Here is a 6,765-nt window from a genome sequence, read left to right as displayed (position 1 = left end):
TATCATCATTAGTCATTTAGGTCAACATTGGATCATTCAGAGATCCTCACTGAACTTCTGGAGAGAGTTTGCTGCACTGAAAGTAAAGGGGCTGAATAATTTTGCACGCCCAATTTTTCAGTTTTTTATTTGTTAAAAAAGTTTGAAATATCCAACAAATTTCGTTCCACTTCATGATTGTGTCCCACTTGTTGTTGATTCTTCACAAAAAATTACAGTTTCATATCTTTATGTTTGAAGCCTGAAATGTGGCAAAAGGTTGCAAAGTTCAAGGGGGCCGAATACTTTCGCAAGGCACTGTACTTTTCGTAAGGGAGACCACACCTGTAACAATTATTTTAAATCTGACAGGTAACAATTGTTTAGAATCTGGAGGTAAGACTTCAGGCAAAGAATTATGCAAGTCGACACTGGTAAATTTATGATGTCCCTAAAACATGTTCACAATTTATTCATACACAACCCTTCACTACGTTCTGTTGGCACTAATCCTGAGAAAACTCGTAATACAAGTTTAATACAATCTGTATTTATTTAGTAGAGCAAAACCCGCTGATAATGCTATTCATTTATTTAAAAAAAGATAAACAAGACAACGAAAACAATCTTCTTGTTAAAACCTAAGTCCTGTTTGTATAACATTAAAAAGCTGCCTTTTGATACACTAGTGTTAGTGAGTGCATCAGGTACTTCTGCAATACAAATATGAAGTTAAGTTTGGAATATTAAGGGTCTCTTTCTAGAAGCTCTACACCAGGACGTCTCCCGTCTCCTACAGCTATGGTTCCACAAACAGGTAAGTAAGGCCTACTTTGGGTTTCATTTGTATGTTTTTTGTTAGGTTAAACATATTTTCTTTCACAGCAAGTAGTAGTTTTCCATTTAGACAAACATGTACACATCACTTTAAATAAACATTCCAGAGTTCATTTTTCTTTTAAAAGAAAACAGTCTTTATAAAGTCTTATGGAGGTTTTCATTTAGGACTATGAGTAATAAGCTCCTCATCACAGTCTACTTTTATAATACTACTTATCATTGCAGTGTGGACAATAAACAAAATATCCTTCTGTTTTGGAGGAGTAGATGCAGTGATGAAAAACAACATAGTTATACTTTATGATAAATAGGGACATGAATGGAGTTAATGAACATGCAGACAGTTATCGAAACATTTTACTAAGCAAACTGTCACCTGATATTAGGTCATGAGCCAGTTCATAGTAATCACCACATAAACAGCCAATTTGCATGCTGACACATAGTGGAAAGATAATAATTATGTGCAGTGCATTTATCTTCCATGCCACCAAACCCTCTGTCAATTAAAAAAGTGGGGTTTTATAGTTATACAGTCTTTGTCTGCAACTGATCAAATGTGCTTTATTTTAAATAGTGGAATATGTTTAAAATACTAGAGCTTTTTTTTTCTTTTTCTTTTTCTTCTCCCTGGCACCGCAATTTACTTGTATGTAAACAGATAAAAGGATTATATAATCTTCCACTGAATACCATCCAGCTTGCACGTTATTCAAAGTACGCCATATCATTTTTCATGAACTGAGTTGAACCACCTCACAGCCTCAGGCAGTTCTTGTTCTGGCACACCTGGTTTGTAAAAAAATGTGTTCTAGAACTCTCAACAGGAAGGATTCAGTTTTAACTAAGGAATAAGTACAAGCCTGCGAACTGTAGTTGGGAGGAGTGATTTTTTTTTTGTAGAATGTCAGTCTATGAACCAAAAGAAATAGAGAGACCCAGGTACACAGCAGGTTATTATTTTTAGGTAATTTTACACTCCGGTGCAAGGCTTTCCAGGAAAACAGAAGTGCAGTAGGCTAGTCAAACAGAAGGTAATAGTCAGCAGATCTTCTAATGAGTCTAGGAAATATTATTCTGCAGCGATGTCTGAACTACTAACTCTGTATATTCATGTTTGTTCCCTGAGATCAGAAAATGCAAACATTTTTGTTGTCCAGTAAACTGTCTTAAATCAACTGGAGCTTTTTGCTGTTGTGCTCCTCGTTTGTGCAACTCTATTCCGGTTGACAGACAGATTGAAACATTGGATTATTTTAATGTTAAATTGAAAGCATACTTTTTTTAATGAGCTTTTATATAATTGTTTGTAGCTGGAGTGTATTGTTTTGTTTTTAACTTTGTACAGCGCTCTGGGGTACCATGGCACGAAAGGGCGCTATATAAACACAAATGTGTATTGTGTATTAGGAATTCCATGCCAGTTATTACACCACTGAGAGTTTATACACTAGCCTGAAATAAGTATAGGGTAACCCTGTTGTAAGAAACCACTGGCATAGCAGCATCCTAAAGTGATTCCTATCTGTTTTGCACTTGTTAGCTACATTGGTCTCAAATGTTGAGTTTTGAAAGAAACACGTTACAGCAGAATGATTTTCATTTTAAAGATAATAGCTGGTACCAGGTTAAAGGCAGTTCTCAGTTTCAATGCCTTAGTGTCAGAAAAATGACACATTTGACACCTACACATTTATAAATGTATTGGTGATCATGCTACCATTCTGTCAGTGTGTGTATTTTGCTGTCTTTGTCACAGTTTTTAAAGATATAACTTGTAGTACCTTCTCAAACCACAAAAGCAGTGTGGCAGCATTATACAATCGATTTTCCTGTTACTGTACTTACAAAATGGGTATTTGGACACAGACATATGAAAGAGGTTTTTTTTAGTTTTTTATTCATATCTACAATCAGCAAACCAATGGATTTTTAACATGATTTCCTTTTAGGGGGAATTCGCTTTAGCACAGCACAATGCATAAGTATCTCAATCTGGAGACCAGGGTTCAATCCTTAGACACTAAGGCAACAGTCCTCACTTGCAGTCCAGGTCTTTATTCCAAAGAGGTTCCAAATTATTTAATTAAACTGCTAAGGGCCAATTACAGTAAATAAATATAGACCTGGACTGGAATAGCCCTTAAGAACTGGAAGTGAGGACTACTACACCAAAGTCTATGTCACACCTTACCTTTGTAACAGTACCAGGGCCTGTGAAACCAGCCACACTTCAGTCTGTGAAACCAGCCACACTTCACAGTGTTATTTTGTCTGTTTGTTGTTTTAACATTTGAGGTGCATCTTCTTGTTTTTGCTTCCCCCGACTAAGGCAGATGGTGTTATTACTGTATCAGCAGAAGGTATATCTATGCTTTAATTAAGACCTGTGGTTTTTTGCATGAAAGTATATCTCCGGGCTGACAGACAAACCTCTAGTTACATACCGTGTTATCAACAATGTCCTGGGCTCATAAGAGTATGCGAGTCACCTGGAATATTCCTTGCAGCAAAAGCATGGCAATGTTTTTTTTTTTTTGTTTTGTTTTTAAATAAAAGTGAAGTGATTTATTAGTTGTTTCACAGCTTTATTTATTTATTTTTTAATACATTTTGTGTGTCCAATTATTATTTTCCCCTAATTTGGAATGCTCAATCGCTTTTCCCCTCACCGCAGCAATTCCCCACATGGTCAGGAGACCCAAAGGTTCAGTGGACGTCCTCCGATCCCACGACCAAGCCAGCTTCCTTTTTCACCCAGGAACTCGAGAGCAGATGTCAGCAAGCTACCGACCTCTGGAGGACAAAGGCCAGCCCTGCAGATGTCCGCCTTTGAGCTCACTGGGTGCCTGGCTAGCAGGGTTCGCTTTAGAGCAATGAGGAGAAACAGTTTTGCCTCCCTTAAACCACGGGAGTGCTAGAGTCAATGTGATGCTCCCTTAAGAGTCCCCAGCGAAGACTGGCCTACTTCGCATAGCCAGGACACGAACCTGAGCTGTATGATAACTCCAGTTGTCAATTAGTGACACACAGTCATTTTTTATTGTCAATTAGAGTTGCCAAAAAAAAAAATTGCTTAAAAAATTGCTTGTGTATCTCCGGCATTACACACACAAACACCCCCAATAATTTACCTACAGAAATAAGCAATTCAAATATTTAATTTAAGGGCTTGTAAGTAAGGTCATCCTTGACAGCAATTTAGTAGGGTATGAATTATTACAGTTAACTTTATCTATGTTGTCTAGGTTCACATTGAATATCATTTTTGGTATCACACATCAAATCCTGGTTATTTTTCTTCAAAACTAAAATAAGTTTAAAGCTGCCCTGTGGTATTAGCAGTGCTCTCAAACATGTATTGTCTCTAAGTGCAGCTGGTAGCATAACAAAGCATAGCCATTAGCCCACGACCTGTTCCCCAGCACTACCGTGCCCCCAGTGGCTATAAGAAACACATCAGTAAGATATACCACATTGAACAAATTTGGTATTTCTTACATCCACAAGGGTTATTGTAGGAAGACAGGTTAATGGTTACACTATGGTGTACCAGGATGTGATGACTAAAGCAGACTTCTATTGACTGGATACAATAATGTGCTGTTAAAAAAATAAAAACAAGGGTGTGGTGGTTTCAGTCTATTTTAAAAGTTTGTGAACCTGTTAATGCTTTCAGATTGGAGGGTTAACAATGGAATGGCAAGAAATGCAAAAGATACTCAGATCAGACCCAAGACAACAAAAAAAAGATCTGATGAAAAAGTTGCCTTTCTATTCAGAAGAACAGTCATCCTTTAGTATATTAACCTAAAGGTAATTTAATATATAAAGTTCATTCAATCATTCAGTAGAGTATTTGAGAACATTTGATGAGAGGGATTTATTATTAGATTGTCAGTGATATTACTGGCATCTGTGATTTTAGTCACCAAATGTTTGGAAGAGTGTCATAAGAATATCAATGGAGTTATAAATCATTTGCATTGCGAAAGCACTTGAGTTTTCCATCACACAGAGCTAATGCCAGTCTTTTGAGTGTCCCAGCATTGCATCCATGCATGAAGCTCAGTATTCCTGCAGGCTCTTCATGCACTCATAATTGAGGCACTGAACCTTTCAATGGGCCCTATTCACAAAACTGTTTAAAGAAAAACATTTCAGCCTGTCTTTGGAAGATTTCTTAGGTTCCATATGCCACTGGGACTTGACAGGGATTTGAAATCAGACTCATTCATTTTCATCAGCAGCTGATCAAGATTGGTTACAACTGGAAGCCCCCAGGTAGTAAAGATCAGTAACTGAGGCCTGTTCGCCACTCACCTGCAGCAATGTATTTGACTGTTCCAGCTCCAACAGTAAAGCCCAGTGACTGAGGCCTGTACTCCACTCACTTGCAGCAGTGTTTGTTTGTTCCAACTCCAACAGGAAAGCCCAGTGACTGAGGGCTGTACTCCACTCACTTGCAGCAGTGTTTGTTTGTTCCAACTCCAACAGGAAAACTTAGTGACTCAGACCTCGACCTCTCCAGGTGCTATACTTATCAATCATGCGTAAAAACATTACTTAACTTGTTCATGCACACAAAGCTCAGAATGTTCACACGCACAATTAAATTCTGATTTATCAATCTTGCGTAAGACACATACGCACGTTTCTAAGTAATACGTGGTAGTAAATCTCAGTGTCACTAAAATTGTTTGCACGTGGAAGTTTGCATTTAACGCCCCTGTATAGCCTTATATGGTAAATGTAGCTGTCTGTTATGGCTCAGTTTTCTCCACGAGTGCCCACACTGCTGTTTTGAAGAATAAATTAATCGTGAGTTCTGCCTGGCCATTTAGCCCCAGCATTTAGTAGACGGAGTTGGGTGTCACACATAACCTGCACATGAATAGAGTGGTACTGTCTCCTGTTCACGAAATTCAATTAATTCAATGTTGGTGCTTTAATTGCTATATGGGTGCAGTCTATAACACCAACGGTATTGGGGAACCCAGCAATTAAATGAAAATCCATTTATATTTCAATCTGCTGTCCATCAGTATAAGGAAACTGAATGTACTGAGAACAAATGGCAGTGATGGTGTCCAAAACCACTGGCATCAGTGCACTAAAGAGACTTGTGAAATGCCAATTATGTCTCCGATCTGTCTTTGAAAGGTACCAGTGGCCAAAAAGCCAAAAGTAGACAGGACTTGTATAAACTACAAAGGAAGGGGAGAGAAATCAACAAAAAATTTAAAAAAAAACAGAAGGGAGACATCAAAACAAGGGCAACAACTCAGGTAAGATAGCCATTAAAAATGTTAGAACTTGAAACTACTGCACTAACAAGTAACTACGATGTGATAGGTGTTACAGAAACTTGGTTATCCGAGAGGAATGGAGACTAATATAATATTAGTGGGTATACAATGTATAGGAAAGACAGAAGAGGCAGAGGGGTAGCGCTATACATCAAAAATAAGCCCAGGTGTTAAATCTGGAAGAAAAAAACAACGCAGAATCAATGAGTCAGAATAATGGACAAAAATTCAAAGGGCATAATAATAGGGGCATGCTATAGACCACCAAATTCAGACACCGAGCAAAATAATCTGTTATCAATGATATTAGAAATGTGTGTAGAAAAGGAGAAGCCATGCTAATGGGGGATTTCAACTTCCCCCATATAAAATGGGAAAATCTGGTGGGAAGCATGACAGACAAAATTGAAATGGTAGAAATGACAAATGACTGCTTCCTAACTCAATTTGTCTATGCACCGACTAGAAGGGAGGCATGCCTTGATTTAGTCTTTTCAAATAACGAAGACAGAATAACTAAAACAGAGGTCAGAGAACCATTGGCAAACTCAGATCACATGGTGTTCAGTTCTGGTCACCTCGTTACAAAAAGGATATTGCTGCTGTAGAAAAAGTGCAAAGAAGAGCAACCAGAATT

At 37.9% G+C, this 6,765-nt stretch overlaps 1 long non-coding RNA gene across 1 annotated transcript; it reads left to right on the top strand.

Annotated features, from left to right (window-relative positions):
* Window positions 1-463: 463 nt before the first annotated feature.
* Window positions 464-6,524, top strand: LOC131737098 (uncharacterized). The gene is made up of 2 exons (XR_009328674.1): window positions 464-796; window positions 3,497-6,524. It is a non-coding gene; the product is annotated as an uncharacterized LOC131737098 (long non-coding RNA).
* Window positions 6,525-6,765: the final 241 nt, after the last annotated feature.

This window comes from Acipenser ruthenus, chromosome 5 (assembly GCF_902713425.1).
Source record: "Acipenser ruthenus chromosome 5, fAciRut3.2 maternal haplotype, whole genome shotgun sequence".
Taxonomy (NCBI): Eukaryota; Metazoa; Chordata; class Actinopteri; order Acipenseriformes; family Acipenseridae; genus Acipenser; species Acipenser ruthenus.
The sequence above is the reverse complement of the archived record's forward strand: the minus strand, read 5'-3'. Positions and strand labels throughout refer to the sequence as shown.